Raw genomic sequence first — 14,011 nt, 5'->3', positions numbered from 1 at the left:
GAACAGATTTATCCCAAACCCAATCAAACATTCCCAGGAATGACCACATGAATCCCAAACCAAATCCAACATTCCCAAACCAAATCCAACATTCCCAGGAACAACCACGTTAATCCCAAATCCATTCAAACACTACCAGGAATGACCACATGAATCCCAAACCCAAACATGTCCAGAAATGAATGTGTTTGCTCCAAATCCATTCAAACTTTCTCAGATTTATCCCCAAATCCAAACATTCCTAGGAATGATCACATGAATCCCAAACCTACTCAAATATTTCCAGAAATGAACATGTTTCATTCAAACATTCCCAGGAACGATCACATGAATCCCAAACCCAAACATTTCCAGAAATGAATGTGCTTGCTCCAAATCCATCCAAACTTTCCTAGATTTACCCCCAAACCTTCCCAGTAATGACCACAACGATCCCAAAACTGCTGAGCGACGCCAACCAACCCAACCCTGCTGGGGTCAGTGCAGACCCTTCCCATTCCCAAGAATTTTGGGGCCCAAATCCACTCCTTTTACTCCCCTCCCTTTTACTCCCCCACCATTAAATTCCCTGTCAAACACGAGGCGGGTCCAGAAAAACCTGAATTTTCCAAGTGTGATCCCAACAAACTGAAGCTGCAGCAGAAATTCTGGAAGGACTCTCCCAGAACTGGCAGAGGGCACCTGAACCAAGGCAGGAACTCTGCCCAAGGAGGTGACAATGACATTTATTGTCACTCCAAGTGCCACAATTATCCCTCGTGGAAAATGACAGCACTGCCTGGCACGGGTCAAGCACACAGAGGGAAATGCAGGGTGAAAATTTGGGAAAAGCAGGAGGAGAAGGGAAGGGAAGAACAAAGATCCCTCAAAGATCCTCTCACTGCAGAACCCCCCCAGGAGCACCAGGGCCCTGCTCTTTCTGTCAAATAAACCTGATTCAGTGAATTTTGGGGACAAATAAAACCAGGAAATGAGGGGTTTTATTCTCTACTCCACACGAGGATGTTTGAACAGCAATTCCCACCTTGGATCTCTCCCTCACCACATCTCCATCCTCAGTGTCAGCAGCTCCAGAGCTGGAATTATGGAGCTGATTCTCTGTTTATAAACTGAATAATCTCCCCAGCCACAGGATATTCTATCCCCAAATCAGAGCACAAGGGTTTTCGTTCAGGGATGTTCATCCAATGTCCCCCCAAGCCTGTTTTGCTGAGAAAAAGGAACAAATTCTGTCCAAAAATCAAGTTCTGGGTGTGGAACTGCCCAGGCCTGTGACAGACACCACATCCCCCAACCCTGGAAATGCCATTTTTAAAGCCAAAAACAAATTATGGAGTTGGTTCAAACAGTGCAGGATGGTGCAAGACAGAGAGAAGAATTTCAGCCATCACCCAAAGCCAGACACTCAAACTGTACAGAAAGACACCCAAACTACAGATACAAACATCCAGACATCTAAATTGTACAGAAATAAACACTCACACGCTCAAACTGAACAGGAATAGACACCTAGACATCTGAATTGTACAGAAATAAACTCCCAGACACCCAAATTTAACAGGAACAGACACTCAAACACCCAAATTTAACAGGGGAAAAAACATCCAGACACTCACATTGAACAGGAACAGACACCCAACCATCCAAATCTCACAGAAACAGACACCCAAATACCTAAATTGTACAAAAATAAACACTCAGACACCCACCCACACTGAACAGGAACAGACACCCAGATGGAACAGGAACAAACAGCCAGATACACACAATTGCACAGAAACAGCCATGCAGACACTAAAATTGTACAGAAACAGATCCCAGACACTCAAATTGTACAGAAATAAACACCTAGACTTGCAAATTGTATAGAAATAAACACCCAGGCACTCAAATTGTACAAAAATAAACACCCAGGCACTCAAACTGTACAGAAATAAACACCCAGACACCCACAAAGTACAGGAACAGATACCCTGACACTCAAATTGGACAGAAACAAACATTCAGACACCTAAATTGTAAAGAAACGGACACCCAGAAACTGATATTTTAGAGTCAAACACCCATACTTAAGAGGAACACACCCACAGATACCCCAAAACCAACCAGACTCCCCAAATTCCACAGGAACAACCCCCCAACACCCAAATTACAAAGAGACTACCCCCAAACCCCAAATTTCAAAGAAACAAACCCCCCAAATCCAAATTTCACAGAAGCAAAAGGGTTCCCTCATTTCTCCCCCTCACATCTGATGTTCTCCCAACATTTCCCACCTGGAATTCAAACACATTTTGTCCATTTTGTGACCCCTCCTGCTCCACAATAAATCAGGAGTGAAGGTCAGGAGGGGTCTGTGAGACATTTTTCACATTTTTCCCATTGCCTGCACATTGTTTTTTTGATCCATTAATATCCCAAGAGCCACAGAGAACAGATCACACTGGAATTATTGGAACTGAAAGATTCCTGCCATGCTTTGCATGGATGGGGCTTGATTTGATCAACATCAATAATCCTTTTTAACCAAAAATCTCCTTTTTACTCTGTTACCACCCAGTCCTGCTGCCCTGAGCACAAACCACAGGTTTATCCTCATTTCAAACTCTCAGCACCAGCCTCAACCACACCAACTTGTCCAAATTCACCTGAAATTCCAAGAAATTAAAAGGAAAAACCAGCACAGGACCAGTCTAACACTTCCCACCTCCCAGGAAAAACTCCAATATTTTTTTCCTCAGCAGCACCTCCAGCTGATTTGCTTACAAATAAAAAAAACCAAACAGGAAGGGAGGGATGGCAGCTGGAAAAGGGAGGACTCAGAGGAATTGCTTCCTTTCCCCAGGTATTTCTCTGAGCTTAAATAAATATTTGAAAATAAAGGCACTGAATCCAAACTGGTTCTCCCCCTTCTCCATGACCCCCAATTTTCTCCCAACTCTCCAGACCCTCTGCAAAACCTGTTTTTTTCCCCCCCAGCTCCATCTTTTTCATGGATTAGCTCCTGTCACACCACATTTTCACTGGAATTCCACCCAGTTTGGCACCTGAACTTCTAAAAAGAACATTTTTGCTTTCTCCCTCTGCATTCTCCCCTCCCTCAACTGCATTTTCCTGGTTTTTTTCAGGTTCAGCCTCACTCCCCTGCTCCAACAAGGCCCAGATTTTAACAGAGCCAACAAAAGTAGAAAAGGAGATTTAAAAAAAGCAGAAAAGGAGATAAAAAGAAGAGTGAGGTTATCACCAGCTGGGGGAAACAGAGGGAAAACTCTGGGGAAAATTCCTGCAGGAAGGTCCTGTCAGGGCAATAAAGCAAATTGCTCAATATATCTACAGAGGACACTGAGAGCATTGAAACCCCACAGGGACTGGGCAGAACTCCCATTTCCACCCCAAAATGTGATCCTGAGTCACCACAGAGAGCAGAATATCCCAAACCTGCTGAGAATGGGGCAACAAATGTAAAACTGAGGCCCAGCAGGAGGGAGCCTGGAGAGGGTCGGATCATGAGGGAAAAAATGAGGGGGTAAAAAGAGAATTCAGGTTTAAGTTGTGAATTTGGCCGTGTCCTGTCTGTGCTGGCCACCAAGGACTTGATTTTCCCTCAGGGCAGGGCAGAGAGAGCACTGAAGAGCCCAAATCTCTCTCTACAAAGAGAATTCAAGTTTAAATCTGGAATTTGCTGGGTCCTTTCTGTGCCAAGGCCACCAAGGACTGATTTTCCCTCAGAGCAGGGCAGCACAGCCCAAATCTCTCTTTGCAAACAGAATCCATGTTTAAATTGTCAATTTGGCCGGGTCTTGTCTGTGCTGGCCACCAAGGATTTGATTTTCCCTCTGGGAAGGGAAGGGAGAGCCCAGCACAGCCCAAATCTCTCTTTGCAAAGAGAATCCAGGTTTAAATCTGGAATTTGCTGGGTCCTGTCCACCAAGGGCTGATTTTTCCCTCAGGACAAGGCAGAGAGAGCCCACCACAGCCCAAATCCATCTCTACAAAGAGACCCCAGGTTTAAATTGTGAATTTGGCCATGTCCTGTCTGTGCTGGCCACCAAGGACTTCATTTTCTCTCAGGGCAGGGAGAACCCAGCACAGCCCAAATCAATCTCTACAAACAGAATCCAGGTTTAAATTGTGAATTTGCTGGGTCCTCTCCACCTGGGGCTGATTTTTCCCTCAGGACAAGGCAGGGAGAACCAAACACAGCCCAAATCCATCTCTACAAAGAGACTCCACGTTTAAATGTGGAACTTGGCCATGCCCTGTCTGTGCTACCACCAAGGGCTGATTTTTTTCCCTCAGGACAAGGCAGGGGGAGCCCAGCACAGCCCAAATCTCCCCTGCCCTGCCCAGTGAAGACCCCAAACCTGTCCCCAAGCTGGCTGAAGGTGCCACGGGGCAGGCGCCACCACCTCGGTGTCCCCTCAGAGGGCACCCAGGGCACTGCTGACCCACTTACAAACACACACAGGTTTCTGAGCAGACCACTGGCTGCTCTTTTGGCAGGTGATGCTTTTGTGGCCCTTGAGCTCAAAGGCGGGCTGGCACTGGAAGTGCAGGGTGTCGCCGTGGCGGAAGCGGGAGCCCTCGCGGCGGCCGAAGGCGGGGACGCCGGGGTCCCCACAGCTGCCCTGGTCAATCTCTGCAACGAAAAACAACACGGGGTTGGGTGAGGGAAGGGGCTGGGAGAGAGAAAACAGAGAATTTGGGTGTGGGGAAGGGGTTGGAAGACAGAAAACAGGAATTTGGGTGTGGGGAAGAGGGTGGAAGAGAAAGAACACAGGGTCAGGGTGTTGGAAGAGGGAACAGAGAATCTGGGTGCGGGAAAGGGGCTGGAAGAGAGAAAACAGGATTTGAGTGTGGGAAGGGGTTGGAAGAAAGAATTTGGGTGTGAGGAAAGGGCTGGAAGAGAGAGAACACAAAATTTGGGTGTGGAGAAGAGGCTGGAAGAGAGAACATAGGATTGGGGTGTGGGAAGGGGCTGGAAGAGAGAAAACACAGGGTTTGGGTGTGGGGAAGGAGTTGGAAGAGAGAAAACAGAATCTGGGTGTGGGAAGGGGCTGGAAGAGAGAATTTGGGTGTGGGGAAGGGGCTGAGGCCCAGCTGGTGAAGCCCCCACAGGTTGTGGCATCCCAACCCCGATTCTCTCCTAAACCCCATTCCCATTCACACAGAGTTAATCCCTTTCTGATTTGGACTCCAAATAAACCCCAGGCACAATTTCCTGTTACCTCCTGCTCCCCTCAATCCCATTTCCAAAAGGCTCCCTGCCCTGGATCATTATTAGCTCCAAAAACTTCATTCCTTCATTCCTCCTTAGTGTTCCCACATTATTTATCTGCTCCACTCTCCTTTCCACTCCCAATCCTTTGTATTTATCCCCAAAAACTTCATTCTTTCTGAGTATTTCCACATTATTTATCTGCTGCTCAATCCTCTCCCAGTCCTCTTGGTTTTTAGCTCCAAAAACTTCATTCCTTCATTCCTCTTTAGTGTCCCCACATTATTTACCTGCTCCACTCTCCTTTCCACTCCCAATCCTTTGGATATATCCCCAAAAATTTCATTCCTCCTGAGTGTTCCCACATTGTTTATCTGCCCCACACTCCTTTGCCAATCCTCTGGTTTTTAGCCCCAAAAACTTCATTCTTTCATTCTTCCTTAGTGTTCCCACATTATTTATCTGCTCCACACTCCTCTGGTTTTTATCCCCATCATCTCTGATCAGTCTCGCTGTCTTTTTCCTCCCCGTTTCCAATTTCTTGCACCAAATTGGAAATTTCTTTTCTGACACTTCCTTTACAGAGGCAAACCACGGGAGCTGAGATTTGCATGACTCCCTCTAATATCCCAATTTGGCTGGAATAACAACAAGCACCCTCATTATTATTCTGGCTCCAGGCAACTCCACATCCAGGTGTATTTTGAGCAGAAGTCACGGAGCTTCTGCTGCATCTCGAGCTGAAAACTCACTGCTAGCTAATGAAGCATCCCCAAAATAATTTAACATAAATTAATATTAAAAGTTTTCATGAAACAGGCTGAGGTTTTTTTGCCTCTCAGTGAAAGCACATTGCCAGGATTTACAGATCTTCCTGCACACTTTCCAAATCCGACTGTTTAGGAGCTGCACTTGCACATTAGGGATGGAAAATGAAAATTTTGGGTGTTAAAGCTGCACTGAACTGTTCATTCCTCCCCTCAAAAAACGCACAAGGCCAACAGTGCTTAGCATGAAATGAAAATTCAGCTGGAAAACTCAAGGAATAGCAACGAGCTGGGATGGGAGGGAGTGGATGTGGAACATTTATCAGCGTGTCTGATGGGGACCTGGGGGCTGGGGATGCTCCCTGCTGCCACTCAGAACACCCTTGGCTGTCATCCCTTCCCTTCCACACCCTGGAACCTGGAAATGCAGTGAGCAAGTGCCAGGGATGGCAGCCCTAAAACTCCACAAGTGGAAATAAAAATTCCCATTTTGGCAGCCCCAAAATTCCACACATGGACACAAAAAATTCCCATCCTGGCAGCCCTGAAACTCCTCCACAAACGGACACAAAAAGTTCCTGCCTGACCCCATCCTGGCAGTCCCAAAATTCCACACATGAACACAAAAAATTCCCATCCTGGCAGCCCCGAAATGCCTGCACAAATGGATATTAAAAATTGCCATCTTGGCAGCCCCAAAACTTCTACACATCGACATAAAAAATTCCCATTGTGGCAGCCCTGAAATGCCCGCACAAATGGATATTAAAAATTCCCATCTTGGCAGCCCCAAAACTTCTACACACGGACACAAAAAATTCCCATTATGGCAGCACCAAAGCTCCAAAAATGGACATAAAAAGTTCCCATGATGGCAGCCCCGAATGGACGTAAAACTTCCCATCCTGGCAGCCCCAAAACTTCTATACATGGACACAAAAAATTCCTAATTTTGGCAGTCCCAAAACTCCACACACCAACACAAAAAATTTATGCCTGACCCCATCCTGGCAGCCCCAAAATTCCACACATGGACACAAAAAATTCCCATCGTGGCAGCCTCAAAACTCCACAAATGGACACAAAAAATTCCTGCCTGAGCCATGGCAGCCCCATCCTCCTGAAGGCCACGGAAGCTTCCCAGAAGGGTCAGAGATGCCAAAACCCCAGAGCCAACCCCAAATGTTTCCCTCAGCTTGGGCTGGTGGCCCTGCAGGGATGGGAATCACAGGAATTCTGCACCAAGCAGCTCCAGCTTGGGGAAAAGCAGAATTTCCAGAGCTGGAATTCCAAAGGGAACTGGGAATGTGCAGCATCAGTAAAATCAGGATGTGCTGAGGGCATCAGGAGCTCAGAAAAAATGCAGCCAAGTGAGGTAAAATCAGCATTTTGACCCTTGGATGAGAGAGAATCAAGACATCACTGCAGGGTCTCCTCCCTCCTCACCCTTTCCTGTCACTCTGCACGACCCCAACTCAAATAAGTGGGTTAAAAATGGGAGGAAAATGAGGAATTAGAGCTCCCAATTCCCACCCTCTCCTTGTCAGCAGCAGGCAAACACAGCTGGAAGGTTTCATCACCTCACAGAGGTCAGGAAATTGAATTTATTCGGCAATTCCATTTTTTGACCTGAGAAAAATCCCCTGGTTCCTGCATTTCTTTGTGTGAGGGAGTAAAATCCATAAAATATTGAGCAGGGCAGAAGTTCCATTTAAAAAAAAAAAAAAGGAGTGATTCAAAAATATCAAAACATGTTACTTCAATAAGATTGAAACATTCCTCCTGATGAATGTTTAAAGTAAAATCACTTCCACATTAGAATAATAAAAGTCAAAACTAAACAAGAACATCCAAACCAAGTGTTTTGACATTATTGAAAGGAAACAAGTTGACATGAATCTTTCACAGCTTTCTCCATCAAATATTATTCATACAAGGGGAAATTTTTTGTCAAAACTGCATTTTCTGAGGGAAAAATGTAGCAGCAGGAATTTTGCAGAGCTCTTTGTGATGTTTGGCTGAGGGTGGTGGGTGGGAAATTGGGTGAGGAATGAGAAAAAAAACTCCCTCACACCTCCCCAAATCCAGGATGCTCCTCCCTGGGAATTCCTGTTCTTGCCTGCATCATTTCTGAAGGAAAATGAGGATTTTTCTGGGGAAAATGAGGATTTTTCTGAGGGGAAAATAAGGATTTTTCTGAGGGGAAAATGAGGATTTTTTTTCTGAAGGAAAATGAGGATTTTTCTGAGGGGAAATGAGGATTTTTTTTCTGAGGGAAAATGAAGATTGTTCTGAGGGAAAATGAAGATTTTTTCTGAGGGAAAATGAGGGGTTTTCTGAGGGAAAATGAGGATTTTTGGAGCTGCCAGCAAGTCAAACTCAGTTTTCTGGAAGGGGTAGCCACAGGGTGAAGGATTTTTGAGACTGTGGAAACCCCACAAATCTCATCCCCAGCCAGGAAACACCCAGGAAAATATTTTACCTCACACACAGGTTTTGTACTTAAATGAACTTGCTTAATTAATTAATGCTTATGGTGTCAGGTAGGAATTTAGGGAGGAGGGTGTTTCTGTTGCATTTTAGTTTCTGCCTCCAAGAATGAATGAAAATGATCCCATTTTTATCTCATTCCAGCCCAAAGGATTTTACCTCACACTCAGGATTTTGTACTTAAATGACCTTGGCTTAATTAATTAATTAAAGCTAATGGTGTCAGGTAAGAATATGGAGGAATCAAGACCAGGGTGTTTTTGTTGCATTTTAGTTTCTGCCTCCAAGAATGAATGAAAATTATCCCATTTTTATCTCATTCCAGCCTAAAGGATTTTACCTTACACACAGGATTTTGTACTTAAATGACCTTGGTTTAATTAATTAAAGCTTATGCTGTCAGGTAGGAATTTAGAGGAGGGTGTTTCTGTTGCCTTTTAGTTTTTGCCTCCAAGAATGAATGAAATTGGGTGATTTGTTGGGAAAACTCCTTGCCCTGGAGCTGGTGCCTTCAACATCCATCAGGATATTCCTGCAGAATTCCCAGCCCATTCAACCTTTATTTCTTCTACTGATGAACCTGAGTTTATGCCAAGCAACAGCATAAATGTAAATGAATTTTATAAATTGCTGTGGTAAGAACAGAAACATCACAAAAAACTCCACCAAAAACCAGAACAAAGCCAAATTGTAATTCACTGTCTCATTGTTTTAATAGAAAGCCAGAAGTTCAAATTAAAACCAGATTTATGGGCGCTCCCACACTAATTTAATTTGGATTTCTGCTGGAATTGGGAAGGAGCTGAGTCAGGTCTGAGCCCCCTGCTGCAGGCAGGGGATGATTAAAAGCTGTTTATTGTCAGGGGAGTGCTGAGCAAGGCTTTGGCTGTGGAGAGCTGGAATTCAGCCCCACGGTGCTAAAGAGGCTTAGGAGCTCTGCAGGGCTGGAGGTGGAGATTTCCTCCCCTGCCCTTTCTGCTTTTCATCAAACTTTTTCATCTTACCACAGGAATTGATACAATTGATTTACCTTTATGCTCTTGCTTGGAATAAACTCCAGTTCTTCAGCAGAAGGAATAAGGATTTTATTTTTCTTTTTTTCAAACTTTGCTGGGATGAGCTGCTGCTTCCTGCAGCTCTTTTGCCAATTATCCAGGTGGGAATCCAGCCCTGGATTTATCTTATTTTAGGTTCTGCATCTCCTGCCTCACTGTTTTGTTGGTGTTGGGGTCTCTGAGGAGGCCAAGGGGTTTCCATCCCTGTTGCTCTGCTCTCCCATTAAATTAAATTTAATTTAAATTAAATGAAATTTAATGGCTTGAGTTTGTCACAAAGCAGGAGCCACAGAAGGGCTTTGAGCTCTTTTTGCCAAGGTTCCTGGTGTTTAAGCCTGGCCTAAAGCTCAGGACAGGGTTTAATGCGATGCTGGTCCTAGCAAAGCCAGGCCCAGTGCTGCACCTGCTCTGCTGTTTTTGGGTGGCAGGGAGGGGCAGGAAGGGATTTTTCCTTTTAATTCACCCCCTCCTTGCTGAGTTTCCTCTTTAGATCCTTTTTTATCTCCTTCAGGGAATCCCAGACTGGTTTGGGTTGGAAGAGGCCTTAAAGCCCATCCTGTTCCACCCCAACATGGGGTCAGAACACGCCAACACCCATGACAACAGCAAACACAAGCTTAGGCCAGACTTGAGCACTCACATTTTGCTGCATTCTGGGAAGATTTTTTTAAAAAATCCCAATATTAACTTTTATTAACCTTGATTTCACCTGAAACAGCCCAGTTTAAAGCAGCTGATACCAGAGACCTGCTGGAACCAGAGATTCCCCATTCCATCCCTTCCCACAGGCACAACCTGTTGCTGAAATTCCCATCTTTTTTCCCAATAAAACACCTGAAATGGCAATGGGACAGCCCTCACTCAGGTTGGATGGGAAAGGAAACTCTTAAGGAAAAAAATAAAAAGAAACAAACCTGCAGAGCTTTGATTTATTTAGAGGAGCTCCCTTTTCTCCCCAGTCCCTGCACCCATTTTGATTTATTTAGAGGAGCTCCCTTTTCTCCCCAATATCTGCACTGATTTTTGATTTATTTAGAGGAGCTCCCTTTTCTCCCCAATATCTGCACTGATTTTTGATTTATTTAGAGGAGCTCCCTTTTCTCCCCAGTCCCTGCACTGATTTTTGATTTATTTAGAGGAGCTCCCTTTTCTCCCCAGTCCCTGCACTGATTTTTGATTTATTTAGAGGAGCTCCCTTTTCTCCCCAGTCCCTGCACTGATTTTTGATTTATTTAGAGGAGCTCCCTTTTCTCCCCAGTCCCTGCACTGATTTTTGATTTATTTAGAGGAGCTCCCTTTTCTCCCCAGTCCCTGCACTGATTTTTGATTTATTTAGAGGAGCTCCCTTTTCTCCCCAGTCCCTGCACTGATTTTTGATTTATTTAGAGGAGCTCCCTTTTCTCCCCAGTCCCTGCACTGATTTTTGATTTATTTAGAGGAGCTCCCTTTTCTCCCCAGTCCCTGCACTGATTTTTGATTTATTTAGAGGAGCTCCCTTTTCTCCCCAGTCCCTGCACTCAGCTGGTCCCTGATATTTTGGGAAAAGGGGAATTGGGAGGGAGGAGCCTGGGTTACCTTCGTAGGTGGCTTTGAAGCCCAGCAGGTTGCTGACACTGTCGGTCTGGAACAGGAGCCACATCTGGTGCTGGGTGCTGACAATGAGGTCAGGGACTGTGGTGCCTGTCAGGCTGCAAAAATAAGTAAGAAAAATAAATTAAAATTATATCATATACAAAAATTAGTTAAAATAATAATTATTTAAAATATTATATGTTTATATTAATTATATATTGGTAAATTATACTGTTATTAAATTATATATTATAGTAATAAAATATTGTTAGCATTATAAAATTAATAGTAACAATATGATAATATAAAGACATAATAATATAATATATTAAACTATAATATTATTAAATTATATATTAATTGAAATAAAGTATAGCATAACATAATATTACATAATACAACATAATATAACATAATATAAAATATAATTATAATAATTAATTAATTAATAATTAATATAAATAACAACATATTACATAATTGATAATATGATAATATAATAAAGATATAATAAAAATACATAATATAATGTAAAATATTATATAATTATAAATAATATATAAATATTGTATGATTATAAAAATATAATAGAATACATAATAATAGAATAAAAACAGCCTCAAAGTGGCCTCAGATTCATCACCCTCAAATAAAGGACTCTGCAGGAGAAGGAAATGCCAAACTAATTAAGAATCACCCCAAAAACCTGGGAGATTTTGGAGCCTGGTGAAAATCCTTCCATGTTCAGTCTTGCCCCACCACCCTCAGTGCAATAATTACAATTCCCTGCTGTTGTTGGATCAGATCACCCAGCAGCCAAAGGAATCGTTTCCCTGCTCGCTGAGGCAAACATCAGCAAACAAATCAAATTCCCAGGAGCCAAAGTGAGCCCTGAGTGACTGAATCCCCTGAACTGCCCTCGCAGCAGTTTGCAGGGGCACAGAAAATGACTTTCCATCCGTTCCCTGCTCCATTGCTGCACTGAGAGAAGTTTCTAGGAAAGGAAAAAAAGCACACAGAGTGTCGGAATCCAGAACACTCCTCTGGCTGCCCTGGGTCGTTCCAGACACTGGCAGGGGGCACAGAGACCTTGGCACGGAGTCACAAACACCTGAGCCTTTGATTTTAGCCCATGGAAACAATTACCAACTTTGTGAAGATTTAAAAGCCACAAGAGTTTGAGTAGAATGATAGTGAATTTATCACAGGGTGAATATGTAGAATTTTAAAGTTTTTAGAATGGGGGTTCAAGAGGCAAGATGGAGGAATCTGGGTGTGATCTGTCCTTCTCCTTCTTCTTCTTGGCCTCAATCTTCTACTGTGATATCGGCACTTTTAGATTGGTTTAAGGTAGAAGCTCACTGTCTAACATAGGTGATAGGTATTGGAAAGTAATTGTAAATAAAGTACACATAGTTCTTAGTATAAAAAGCTGACACCAATCCAAGGGCAGGGACTGCGCCACAACCTGACCTGCCAGACAGATAAGGAAAAATAAACAGCCTTGAGAAGGAGAACCAAGGAATCCTGACTTCTTCTTGGGTCTCAGGGTGGGGAAAAAGAGACTTTCCAACACCTTGGGGTCATCTCAACAGCAGAGACCTCATCACCAGCAGGAGCCCCAAATGGGCTGAAAACCCTGTGAGCCTTTGAGAATCCAAACGTGCTGAACACCCCTGAGAATCCAAACGTGCAGAACACCCCATGGCCCCTGAGAAGTGCCACTAATCCCAGCAGGATCAGGGCTCTGCCTTCCCCTCAGCATCCTCCCAGGAGGGCTGAGATTGAGGGAAATATCATTGGTATCTCCCCCTATTAACGAGGCTCATTCAGCCTCTGGGATTAATCACCTCAGCACAGCTACAGAGCTTTATCCCCCACACCCACAGGAGCATCTTTGGCACAGGCAGATGGAGCTCAGCTCCTGCCTCCCTTCCCAGGAGCAGCGTTTGCGTGGGTGGGATGATTATTCCAGGAGCAGGGCTCTTGTGTTGCCTGTGTTTAATGTTGTGATTATCCTGTTTCTGCTCAGGTATTATCTGCGAGAAATTCAGAAATTAACAGCAAGTGGAGAGGGGTGAGAGGGGTTTTTTTTTAAATCTTTTCTGCAGGGTTTAAATAAATCCCAATCGATGTGTTCAGCTCTGGGTTGGGTCTGGCCCCAGCTACAATAGCAGCACTTGAAAGGCTCCTGGATAAAAGTAAACTCAGCAGAAGGGGACAGGGAATTGGTGGAGCAGAGGGATGTGAGGCTGATAAAGGGACAGGAGCCAGGCTGGGAATGTTCAGTCCGGAGAAGGAAAGGTTGAGTGGAGCCCTCACAGCTCCTGTCAGCACCAGGAACTGCAGTGCAGGACAAGGGGGAATGAACTCAAACTGGGAAAGGGGAGAATTGGGTGGGATTTTGGGAAGAAATTGCTCCTGACAGAGGAGGGATGTGAAGCTGATAAAGGGACAGGAGCCAGGCTGGGGGAGTTGGGAATGTTCAGCCTGGAGAAGGAAGGGTTGAGTGGAGCCCTCACAGCAGCTTCAGGAACTGCAGTGCAGGACAAGGGGGAATGAATTCACACTGAAAAAGAGGAGAATTGGGTGGGATTTTGAGGAGAAATTGCTCCTGCCAGAGCAGGGATATGAAGCTGATAAAGGGACAGGAGCCAGGCTGGGAATGTTCAGCCCGGAGAAGGAAAGGTTGAGTGGAGCCCTCACAGCTCCTGTCAGCACCAGGAACTGCAGTGCAGGACAAGGGGGAATGAACTCAAACTGGGAAAAGGGGAGAATTGGGTGGGATTTTGGGAAGAAATTGCTCCTGACAGAGGAGGGATGTGAAGCTGATAAAGGGACAGGAGCCAGGCTGGGGGAGTTGGGAATGTTCAGCCTGGAGAAGGAAAGATCAGTGGAGCCCCCACAGC

At 44.6% G+C, this 14,011-nt stretch overlaps 1 pseudogene; it reads right to left on the bottom strand.

Moving 5' to 3' along the window:
• The window catches only part of LOC128937667 (CUB and sushi domain-containing protein 2-like), a 139,446-nt pseudogene that overhangs the window by 97,193 nt on the left and 28,242 nt on the right, over positions 1 to 14,011 (bottom strand).

Source organism: Melozone crissalis, unplaced genomic scaffold, assembly GCF_028551555.1.
Source record: "Melozone crissalis strain CALT ecotype California unplaced genomic scaffold, PUWL_Pcris_2 ptg000020l_1, whole genome shotgun sequence".
NCBI lineage: Eukaryota > Metazoa > Chordata > Aves > Passeriformes > Passerellidae > Melozone > Melozone crissalis.
Note: the sequence above shows the minus strand (reverse complement) of the source record. Positions and strands in the feature narration are given on the sequence as shown.